The 12,771-nt window shown below is 35.3% G+C and overlaps 1 protein-coding gene across 2 annotated transcripts in view; it reads right to left on the minus strand.

Moving 5' to 3' along the window:
• LOC150094511 (uncharacterized) overlaps positions 1-12,771 on the minus strand; it is a 632,643-nt gene that overhangs the window by 479,541 nt on the left and 140,331 nt on the right. The gene's annotated exons all lie outside the window — the stretch shown is intronic.

The following is a 12,771-nucleotide window of genomic DNA, read 5'->3' on the forward strand; positions in this document are numbered from 1 at the left end:
TGGGCAGTCCGATAGATTTTGAATGTTCTCAATTAATTACTCCCAACTCGTGACCGTCATTTCGTATTTGGCCAAGAAGAGCTGTAATTGGCATTAACAAGATGGTCGAATTTTATGGAATGTGTTTACATTTTCAAAATTATGTGGTAAGAAAAGGCAGAAATTAGATGGTTTTGTTTCAAACTTAACACGGGTTTAGATGGACTTGTAAGCAACTTATTTTAAAAATGATTTCTCCGCCATTCAGTTATTTTTAACAGAAAGAAAATAAATAGCTTATATATAGACATAATTTTAATTATAATTTAAAGAATAAAATATAATTATTACAAAATTAAACGAATTAATATTTTCCCATATCTTTCATTCATAGACACCTTCTGTATTCTTCCAGATAAGAGGCCACTATAGTGGAAGAATTCCATCTTTCATTGTACAGCTTTTCTGCGCTTGCCATGTCCTACCTTCGCCGTGCTCGGAGCTTGCTGCGTCTAAATCGGGCAAGAAGAAATCCAGAGGTGAATCGTGGAAGATTACTACCATCATCCATGGGTCTATAGCGCTTTAATATCATTCATTCACAACATTAAATAAATCGTCCAAGTTGATGTTGTTTCTTCTTACTGCATACAGTTTGTTGCCGAAATATGTGTCCTCCACAATCCTCTACATTTGTAGGTCAAAAAAAGGCTTTCTTTAATTTCAGATCCACTTATCCTTTGGAATTTATTCTCAGTTCTTATTTAGAAATTAACAATATTTTTCCGAAGCAACCTCAATTTGGAGCCTCCGTAACTCAATTGGTGTTGAAAGTGTCTTTTGGTTGGAAACATCTGGGTTTGTTCAATTAAAGATGAATTGGCTGGTCTGGTACGGGTGAAGGGTTTTTTCCCCCTTCCGGAAACTCGGGTTAAATGTCTTTGCGTTAAGCAATTTTAGTGCAACAGTAATTAAAATTAGCATTTTTCTTCTATGAACAAATGCAGTTCGATGTTACTGTGGTTTACTTTCTGAAAAATAGTTGGAGGTAGATAAAATAATAAAACGTGAGAAATCGGTGTGCCTAGATACATAAAAATCAGAACTTATGCAAAGGACAAAATCTGGCCGGTATAATGTTATCAAATCATGCAGATATTATAAAAATATAAGAATTCAAAATTTTAAATAAGTATCTCATTTTAATTATCTCTGCTGACATCACAATAACAGTTTTCACAGCTACAAATTAATAGCTGTAATACAAAGCCATTAGAGCAACTGGAATTTAAGATACACTACACTAGACAATTAATTATATAGATATGCCTTTCCGTAAGTAAATAAAAGAAAACATAGTCACAAACATATAACGAATAATCCTTCTTCAAATGATCTGGTCATGGGAGTGAGAACACTCAATTAATCTCCTGCTTTTAAAAGTCCCCCCCCCCCCCTCTATACACGAAGACGACTTTGAAGAAGATACTCTATAGGGAAGGGAGAGGGAATAAGAGTGTTTAAGAGACTCATATTTCTTTCATGATGAAACACCATTTATCATTCAGTAATTAACATGATACCATAGAACATTATTTCCAAATTAAAATAAAATTATACCAACAGCTAACTAAAAGAAACTCGCACACTTCGGCAGTGCAATTAACAACCAGCTGTCTACTCGCTTACACAACATCACCGTGTCTGGATATCTCTGGTTGGAGTTTCATCTTTCTATTCCCAGATTTTTTGTATTTTTCAAAAGGTGCCAATTATTTAGATCGCAGGATGCTGGTAATTATATCAAAAGAAAATTAGAAAATTAAAGAATGGCGTAATTAACAGGCAGGCTTTCAAGCACCATCAAAGAGAGCAGCAAGGTAAGTAGAATTAAAACCGGATAAATGTTTAGAAACAACGTAGCATATAAGCTTTTCTTTTAAAAACTGATGAACTGGAATGTCAGAAACAACAATAAAAAATATAAGGTTCCATGAAATTCATTGAGGTAACGACAATGTATCACTTAGCATCAATTAATAAATACATCGGATGCATTTATGACGACGAATATGAAGACACGTGTGGAGGCCGCCTTTAAAACACGCTTCTCAAAGAAATAGTATTAATAAAGTGGCATTCCACGATACAAAATGTACGATTGGTTTACAAATAACCTTTCGTGGGTGGATCAACATAAAAAATTTCTAGAGACTACAGACATAACATATACAAATTTCAAATTGCATCCAGTTTGAGATTCCACTACAATTCCCTTTAGCACTGATTTCATTTTGATCATAAAGTCACAGAATGCATAATGAATAAGAAGACCTAAGTAAGTAACTGGCGATAGCACTATCCTGTATCTGGTTCAGGATATAAGAATATGACTAAAAAATGAAGAACCAAACCGAAAAGAATCAAGTTCGAAAAAAAGTTTAAAATAAAATAAACTTTTAGACTGAAGGAATGTAAAGAAGTGCAGATAACTAGAAAAATATTATCGGAAAAAATAAAACAGCTTGAAAACAGGAACCCCAAAGGACAAGTTATTGTTAAGTTAAGCAAGTAAATATGCAGCAAAGTTGTCTGAGAAGATAAAAATGCAAGCAAACACCGTGTGAATTGAGAGATTTAAAAAAAAAAGAAGACTAAGGGGAAAAAAAGAAATCCTATAAAAATCCTGCAAAGTAAATCAACACGTGGCCTTAGAGAATAACGAGAAAAATGTGGAACTGTTAAGTTCTGTGCAAAGGTAAGTAACTGAAGAAAACTTGGGGTACGGCTTTGAAAGAAATATAGAAGATGAATGTATTTGAATGCAGTAAAAATTATTTAAGATGACTGAAAAAACGTAATTGAAGTAAGAATATCACAAAAGGAAGAATACGATGACAGGAGTAATAAAATGCGAAATCAACGAATGTTAAACGATCAGTGAAAGAAAAAAAATCCGACAATGAAGAAGGGATAGACAATTTGGAAAGAAAATATTAAAATCACAAAGAAAAATATAAGAATATTCTTCACATCTGGAGTAATGACTGAACAGTTCTAAATCAACGACTAAAGCAAGTAAACTTTCAGGAAGAAGGCACTGAAGTATTGAACGCATGAAATGTTTACATATGGGTGGCATAAAGAACCAACAGAAATCAAATTTATGAAAATCAGCGACAGCATGTGATTGGTTTAATATGTTTAAATTTGATGTCAATCTTAATGCCACCGTAAGGGATGCAGAACATAATTCAGAGAACGCATTAGAGAATCATATCTTAGATAACTAAAGAGCTGTCACTGTGAAAATTTACAAAAATGGGTACACAAATGATTATCTTTTAGACATCATGTGAACCCACACGAGAGATTGCAGAACCTATAGTACATTAATACTGTATGAGCCTGCAGCTTAAAAGCGAAACGAAGGTGCCTATTTTCCAATTAATGTCAATTTAAAGTCATATATCATTAGCTGTATGACAAAAATATGCTTTTTCAAGGTATAATCCTAAGAAGGAATCGCTTGAGGTAAAGGACCACGTTAGACCATACGGTGGTTGATAGTGATTCATATTTAGTACACGATACTGGTAAATTATCTTTTTTTTTTTTTTAGTTCAAAGTGAAGAAAAATAACTTGCTTACATACCTATATTTCGTATAACAATTTTAGTAGATTAATGATCATAATTTCGGTGGTCCTTAATTCTCGCTAGTCTAAAATTAATTTTTTATGTGACTCCCACTCATGAAAAGCTGTAAACGAGGAGGATGAAGGATTTTTCTCTTTTTCTTATTAATTTTTATACTTCTTTTGTGTGCATAATTCGGAAATCGTGCTTTAATCCTGGCGATGAGTTATATCTTCCATCTAAAAACAATCACAAACATCCATGCCCACTGTGGAATTCAAACACAATACGCTAAGCACTCCGCAACTATTTTGGGTTAATATTTTCCCCATATTTCATCCATACACGACACCTGAACCATTTGTATTTAATTAAAAATTGCCTACGACACCCATCTTATAGGAATTTTCCTATAAGATGGTTTCCGTAGAATTCCGAAGAATTCTGAGGAAACCACAAATATAAAAAAATGACAGGCAACGACAAAAACATTGCCACAAAACATCCCTTTACGGCAAAGTGATCTCTGAATATAAACCAAATATCACATGAAATGGGGGAAGACTGCAAGGAAATTACTAGGAGTGTCTAAATGATGGGTCCACACTTCTAACTTCCATAGTGAATCAGAGAAGCATGCAAACGTAGGCCCAATCATAGTCCACGCAGCTTTTACCTGGTCAGAACTGCGCAGTTATGCAACATTTAGCAGTGATAAAGTCAAGTAGTTTTATATACATAAGCCTGAATGCAAGTGATATAAACCCGTAAACAGCATAATAAATGTTTCTGCTGAGGTGGTCAAATTTTTGATTGCAAAATATACTTATAATGTTTCTTTGATCAAACGTATAAGCTCTATGCAGAATGTCGGGGTAGTGGATCCAATAGTGCCCTTTATGCAGTGGAAACATTTATAATACAGTACACTCCATTAGCGATTTCATATCCTTCAACAATTGTGCAATATTCTGTTTCACATTCTAAATGCTAAAATCAGTTTTGAAACAAGTATGTTGCAAGAGTGTGTGTGCGCGCGCGCGCGTGTGTGTGTGTGTGTGTGGTGAGGAATACCTCCAAAAGAAATTGCCTTCCTTTTAGAGAGACAGGAAATCGCACTAAAACAGCCAACGATGTTCATTATTATAATTGTAAATAGTGAGCAGTGTTCTCTGAATATATAACTAGATTATAAAACACAATCAGTAGTAATTCATAGCAGCCTATGGAGGGAGTAAAAATAGTTTTTCAGATATATTTAATTACTAAGAATCTACATGGATGTCACTATAGATATTATGGAAATAGCACCTACTTCTTCACCTCTAGGACCGTTATAGATTCGATTCTAATCGCCAATTAGAGTAATTTCGCGTCCTGAAAATGCAATATATTTTCATATATTTTCTATTGTAGACCTTTTTTTCAGAGAAGAAAACATGAACGAATGATAAACGATCCAGAGGAGCTGTTCTAGGCTGGCAACACGTTTATATGCAAGAGCAAAACAGACCACCATTTATTGCATGTTACTTCGAACGTAAAAAATGATTAATTCGTTTTTTTTTCTTTTTCTCATAGAATAAATTTCCCCAGAAGGGGAAAAACTGAGACACACGTGTAGATTATTTATTCTCCATCTTCAGTTTGAAGGCCTGGTTGGTCGAGTGAGTAACGCTCTCCGAATCTCATCGTGGACATTAATGCCTATGTTCAGATAGCAGGAGAATTTCATCGGAGAGAAAACACATCTCTGCTCATCAAGGGTCTAAAATTATTTGAAAAAAAAAAAAAAAAAAAGGTCCTCCGTCTTTGGTTTCTGAATCTGTTTTTCAGGATTATGTAAATTAGCGTAGTAACGTGCAATAAGTTTACAACTTAATCTGGATGGGACTCACGTTAAAAATTAAATAAAAATAAAACTTGTGAATTTTTCAGTTTACTTTCTGAATACAAAGAACCAGAAATTTCGTTTGCAAATTGGCGTATTCATACCAGAAGACAAGCGTGGTAATTCGTAAAAGATTAAACAGACATTGGATATAAATTTTTTTGACATTTTGATAGCGTATTTAATTATTCATAATAAGAATATAAGACATGAAAGAAAATGAGATTTTTGCCACGTATTACTTTATTTTTTTAATCGCTAATGTACTTTACTTCAGTCTCTAAATTAGATTCCAGCATATTCGGGATACATGGAATAAAACAGCTCGGTGTTACGAAATGTTATTGGGCTTTTAACTGATTCTTAGCGGGATAATAATGATTAACATCACCTACTTTTGCTTCTGTTTGTTACGCCTTTAAGTTGACCCAGCACTCATAGCTGCTCATACAGATTTAAGCTATCTGCGAAAATAGATACGGAAATGTCAGGATGCGTTGTTTAATAACCACAGAACAGATCCTGCCGAGGTTATTGGAAGTGGCACTTGCTGGTTACCTCCGCAGATTCGCTACAGAAGTAAAGCACAATTACTTCCCTACATTAAGCACTTTTATCTTCGTTTTGGCGGACTATAATAGCAGTAACATTTGCCGCATTTCTAGGGACGAGTTGGTCCAACAAAAGCGAATTATTTACTCTACCAAGTTATTAGTTGGTTACCACGGAAACGAGAGCGTGACGTCACACCGAACACGTGTCTGTACTATCGGTGGTGACGGCTCGAAACGCCCCTGCTTTAATGTCCTATTCAGCGACTTGAGCATTGACCTTAAGCAGTGGATGTGTCGACGAGATTACGGAGGCACTGGCGTTAATCTTCATGCAGTGTGCGAGTGCGCCGTGTTAGATCGAAGGAGTCGGGAAATCTTTGTAGAGGTTATTAAAGAGATTAGTTCCTGGCAGCATCTCTTCAGCCGCTAAGATTACCTTGTGGTGAAGTCAAGGTAGGAACCGCGCTAGTGCAGAGGTGGAACAGTATTGCACGCTACTGTGTGATAATTAGGGGCGCTTAGATACCGCTGGAAGGTATTCTAAAATGGAGTCCAAAGTCTGTCGTAAAATGACAACGAATTCCCATGTTTTGCTTCGTATTTCATCTATCGATGAAATACGAAGCAAAACATCTATCGAGAGTTTTTATCTAATTCCTTATCGCCTCGGAAACTACTCGTACAACGTTTTATAATCACCTCGTAATCATAACGCCACATTTACAGCGGGCATAATTATTGCGAAAAATGTATACATGCCAAGATATACAATGAAGCAAAGCGAAGCGGATTGGGGAAAGAAAACTGAGGTCGTTATGTGTGTGTCATATTATGTAGCGCGTGCACACAACTATAATCCGGATGAAAATCTCAATAAGAGACGCACGACTTTTGAGTTCAGAGCACTGGGCTAAAAACAAGAGACCAAAATACACATCGTTCTATGCATAAAAATACTTAATTTACTAAATCTAACAATGAAATCATATTAATAATTTACAAAATGAAATCGTCTATATTGGAAGTTTTCCGAATATTGAAGAGTTATTTACATTGGACATGTAAAAACAAATATAATCCTTATATATTCTTGGAACAACACATAAACAAACAATAAAAGTTAAATAATAAATAAATGGAATGAAAACAGTCCACAGAAATGAGTAAATAAAATGTCTTCAATTTTATATTAAATTTTCTGGGTTTTTTTAATTTTTATTATAGTATTATATCACGTACGATTTTGCAAGCACAGTATATTTTTCTTAGAATTAATATACAATTTCTTTTTTTATGTATTTTTATGTTTAAAAAATCGTATTGCCATTGTATCGTACATTACATTATACATTTGAAAATTATTTGTCCATAACCATCTATGAAGTGAAATATAACGTATTTCTAAATTCCACCTGGATGAGAATTGACCGCTACAACGAATATGTATTCAGATACAAACTTTTCCTCAAAAGTTTAATAATAAAAGCATCTAAATTAAGGTTTAATGTCAAGAAAGCTCCTATGTGACTCTGGAGGATGTACCTTGCTTTAAGAATGCAACCGCACATCTCCGAAAAAGTTATCTTTGCAATTTCTTTCACCACTTCGCTGAGCTGTTCCGCATAATAGCGTGCAATACGCTCACAAAACAATTATTAATTTTGCTGTGCTGTTGCCTCAATGTTTCCTCTGTTTAAACAAAGTTCACCGTCTTATCAGAGCGATTTTAACACATTCTCAGATAAGGAAGAGGTTTAATATGAATGCTTCGGTATCAGTTGGTGGGGAAGGTCGTCTTGGGAAGGATATGCGATAAGGATGAATTATTTCGCCCACACGTCTAAGTGTTTGAATTCGATTCATGCCAAACTGATCTGTGTGTGTGACATCAAACAAAGGGCCCAGTAGAAAATGACAAATACCACGGAGCATGTGCGGGCGGAGAGAAATTGAAGGGGGGGGGGGAGAATGCTATGACTGCTACTGCACACTATCACGGTCGCAAAGCCGAAGCTGATAAAGCCGTCGTTAGAAGCACTGCGGGCCCATGCTCGATTGCTCCTATTACGTGTGGTATCGATCCGGGAAGGATGCTACATGCACCACCTCCAGCAGGATTGGAGCGATGCTCCCGCTAGTTAGACGTTGACAGCCTAGGCGGACACGTGGAAATCCTAATGAGCGTTTATCCAGCGTCTGGGATCCCCAGTCAGGACCAAATGAATATATACGCAGAGAGGTATTATAATGACTTCGAGGAGCTGCGGTAATGAGTCAGCAGCAACGCGGCAGGCTTTAGCGTGCAGCCGCTTTTCAGCAAAGGCAGCGGAAGTCTCTCTCTCCTTCCATATTTCTTTAATCTAGTCCGATGAATCTGCATGCTGTGCATGCAGGCGAATATCTGAACGACCAGAATAAAAAGAATATTAGCATATAAGAGGATAATCCCAGAGACAGGACCAGTCCGCGGTCATCGAAGCTTCTCTCATTTGGCACGTCACCAGAGGTATTTTGTGCTACGGTAAACATGCTTTTGTTATGCAAAACTTCCAAAATTTCATATTAAAATGCTTTATTCTTGCAATATTTCGTTTTTTGCCTTTATTCCTAACACACTTCCATATTGTAAGAAAATAAAGGAAACTTAAGGATTTCGTCTGCTGGTGATTCGTCTTTTCCTTGCAATTAACACAGGGATTACAGATTACAGAAATAAACGACACAATTCATCATTATTTCAGCTTAATTGAGATATATCCAGTTTATTTTCACATATTATTATTATTATTATTATTATTATTATTGTTATTATTTTCTTAGATTCAGAGGGTCTAAGATCAAAGAGATATCAGCCCTTCTGAATCTAAGAAAATAATAACAATAATACGTGAAAACAAACTGCATATATCTCAATTAAGCTGATTGAAAAGATCATTTTAGATTAAAGACATGCGAATATCTTCGATTTTTGTATGTCTTTAATCTAAAATTATCTTTTCAATATTAACTGTTGCTTGTCGAAAAACTATTTGGAAATTTAATAAAAGTACATTAGATTTATCAAAATATTAATTTCTAGTGTCTACTGAATATTGTCAGAATTAAAATTAAGTGACAAAACTTGGACATGCAAATCGACTGATATCATTTGGTAAGCCTTATATGTACAGAACGCAGCAAAAAAAACAAAACAAAAAAACAAAATTAATCTATTATTAAATGCATAGTATTACGTTTCAGTTAAAGCAGCTAACCTCAACGGCTCTTGTTTTCCTTAGGAGTAGCTTTAACTTTTAAAAATTCCAATCGGTACTTCTCTTTCTCAACAGGAAGTGTGTGCGGCTTCACCGCCTCACTCAACGGAAATCAAAGAAACGATATACTTCCACTGCATTCGGAGAAGTTTACCAGTGAGTGCCTTTTTTCTATTTTGAAAACCAAGTAAACACCGAATTATCCAATGGCAGATTATCTCCTTTACGGAAATTACGCATTTCCATGTTGAAACATTTTAAAAGATAATCACATAATTTGGGAATCCGGTAACTTTTCCCCCCATGAGAACTGACTTAAATGGGTCAAGGACAAAACTGGTTTAAGTGGTTCAGAAAAAAGTAAAGTGGTTCACACTTTTACGTCAAGCTTCACGTTGTACATTAAAGTTTTACGTAAGTACCTAAAAGCTGCTAAGAGGTATCATTAAGGATGGAAACACTTATTATAATGGTTCAAAATATCCAAATATTGTACTACAACATTTTTCCGGTGACATTTCATGCCGTTGTAGCCATTCTGTCTGAAAGCCATCAACAAAAAAGTCACCACACTGCTTCAATGTTGATCGAAGTGCTGCCATTGGATGTACTGCTGCTCTGTCAATCACAGTGTAACTTCATGACAGACAAATAGAACATGCAGCGCCAGGTCCACAGTAATGCGTTTTTTATTTGTTTACAATGCTTTATGTAAATCCCACCCAAATATAAACTTATAATACATTACTACTATTATAACAGCTAGCCACTGTCCGACAACTAGTCTCATGCCGAGTGCCTAATTTCGTGTTTTCTCTTTTTAATTTATTATTATTATTATTATTATTATTATTATTATTATTACTCAGTGGCGGCTCGTGGCTTGAAATCGTGGGGGTGCTGCAACTTTCGAAATATATATACACACTGTAAGTACAGTGCATACGTGTTTGGATAAAATATCAAAATTATGGTAAAAATTAAAAAAAAAAATAAACATGAAAAAATATTGTTTATTATCGATAAAATTATACAGTTTAGTATAATTCAAATTCAAAATTACTTAAAAATAAAATCCATTCCTTGAATTGTAATTAAAGGAATGGATTTACAATTTTTGGACATTACAATTAAATCCTTGAATTGTAATGTCCAATATTTAAAGAGACGGAGTAAACACGATAAGACTACGAACACTCTACTACTGGCTCAAACTGCATATAAACAACACTAGAACTGCGCGACGGACAGTGCCGCATTACGCTAATAGCTCGCATCTCACTATGACGTGCATATGCTTGCACGCGTAGCAATATGACACGTGGTAAACACAATGCTGCTAGCGTCCTTCGCCCTCCTAAGTGCTACAAGATGGATTTTTATTATTTTTTATACAAAATAAGAGAATTGTATTATAGGATTGTTGATGATAAAATTAAATATTACAAGCAAATATAAATAAATTAATAAATATATTTATATATCGAGAAAAATTGGGGGTGCTGCATTCCGCAGCCTATGCACGAGCAGCCCATGTTACTACTATTTAGTAATAGTACCACCACCAATTACGTGAGAGCATAAATTACAATGTATGCCAGAAACGAGAGTACAATAGCAGTGTCTATATAATATAATGTCCATGTAATCTAACCAAATATCGTGGTTAATATTCGTTCTATATAATATATGTAAATCCATCATTGCAGAAGTCGTAATGTAGTTTGTTTGACTAATACGGTGATTGTGTTTGTGGATAAAGAATATATTCGGAAATACGAGAGGTTATAGGTTGAACTGTTGGGAAAAACATTATGGGGAAAGCTGTTCCAGATGACAGAGATAGACAGAATAAATGAGGAAGAGTAGAAACTGATTCGATGAGTTTGTAAGTTGTACTGTAAAGGCATGTTGGACAGCTGCTACTCTTGTTTTAACAGGCCAAACAGCAAGTGGAGGAATGACGTTTGCCAATTCACTGGAGCGCGACCATGGAAGTACTTGTAGACGAGACACAGATGAAATACTGCGTTTGCGAGATAGAGGTTGAAGAAAGGGTTATCTATGAGCAAACCTGCTTTCCATGAAGAATTATTTAGGGAGGTTTTACGTGCACCACCTCAAATGTGTGAAGAGTATCCTAAGAAAGCGAATTTAGGATTTGTATTGCGTCAGCATGCAAATGAAAGTAAACTTTGTCTAGCTGGCAAAGTGAACAGCATCTCCACTATCTCACTTCAAAGTCACCAGTTCAAATTTCATGGCCTGTGGCAAAGGAAATGATACTTTAAGTGGTAGCTGATTTTTGAGATCCAGTGGACAACCACTAGGCTTAGTAGAGGCCTGGATTGAATGTTAAGTATTATGTTTGGATTCTAGAGAGGGGGTTTCAATGATATCGTATTCTTAAATCGCCCATGCACTGATATGTATTGCAAGAAGTATTGTCTTAAAAATAATAAATTAGCACTCAAAATATAAGGATCACATGACCACCTCTCCCTGCCATTATTAAACTTACGCAGAAAAGCTTCAGGATAAATCGGTCACACAAGAAAGATTTCACACGCGAAAAGTAAGATGTTTATTAGATCCAACATTCAAGAACAAATAAAAGAATTCCAGTAATTATAATTTAATAACTGAAATGTGCGGAAATTTCACCTCTGCCGGAAGACCCCAGAGCCTTGGAAATACACACCTTAATTACAAATACAAACACAAACAGATTAAATAAACTAATGCACGTACGCGAGGCAGTTTTGTAAATGAAAGAAGCAACCCAGTTCTTGGTTTGTGAGGAACGCAGCGTTTACTGGAGGAAATTAATTAGCTGAAAACAGCAGCTCGGATGAATGACCAAATTTCAGTCCACATGCTAATTAACAAATACCGCCTAACCTCAGGTAGGGAATGAGATTATAAGCAGGCTTAGAAAAACAAAGAAGCGCATGCACGGACTAAAAGTCCTTTTCCACAATAGGAGACGGCTGAAGTAATTCTTAAACTGAAATTCTAGAAATAAACCTGCACGACTAAGTTTCAGCCAGGAATAACAACGCAAGTGATATAACTCCTGACTCTTTTAGGTATGGTAATCATCCCGGGATATTAAATGTGCGCAACAATCGATCCCGTGATTGATCTGTCACTGGCTATTTTTATCCCACTATTATACGGGAAAGAGCAGCTATCTATCATTCTTTCGTAAACGACATATTAACGTGACTGCATTGCATTTTTGTCATCTATTTCAGTCCAATTTTGTGATGACAAAGTTACAAACTTAACGTAATATTTGTATTTACAGATTTTCAGGACACATTTCTGCAGCTTGTCGATGGAGATCAAAGAAATAATTAAACGCAATCTTATTTTAATTTTATCTTTATTTTCATCCTTAGCAATAAAGTGGGTATTCAAGTAAAGGGGGGTCCATTATTTGAAGGAGCCGG

Source organism: Typopeltis vanoorti, chromosome 22, assembly GCF_054136105.1.
Source record: "Typopeltis vanoorti isolate ZY-2024b chromosome 22, IOZ_Tvanoo_1.0, whole genome shotgun sequence".
NCBI lineage: Eukaryota > Metazoa > Arthropoda > Arachnida > Uropygi > Thelyphonidae > Typopeltis > Typopeltis vanoorti.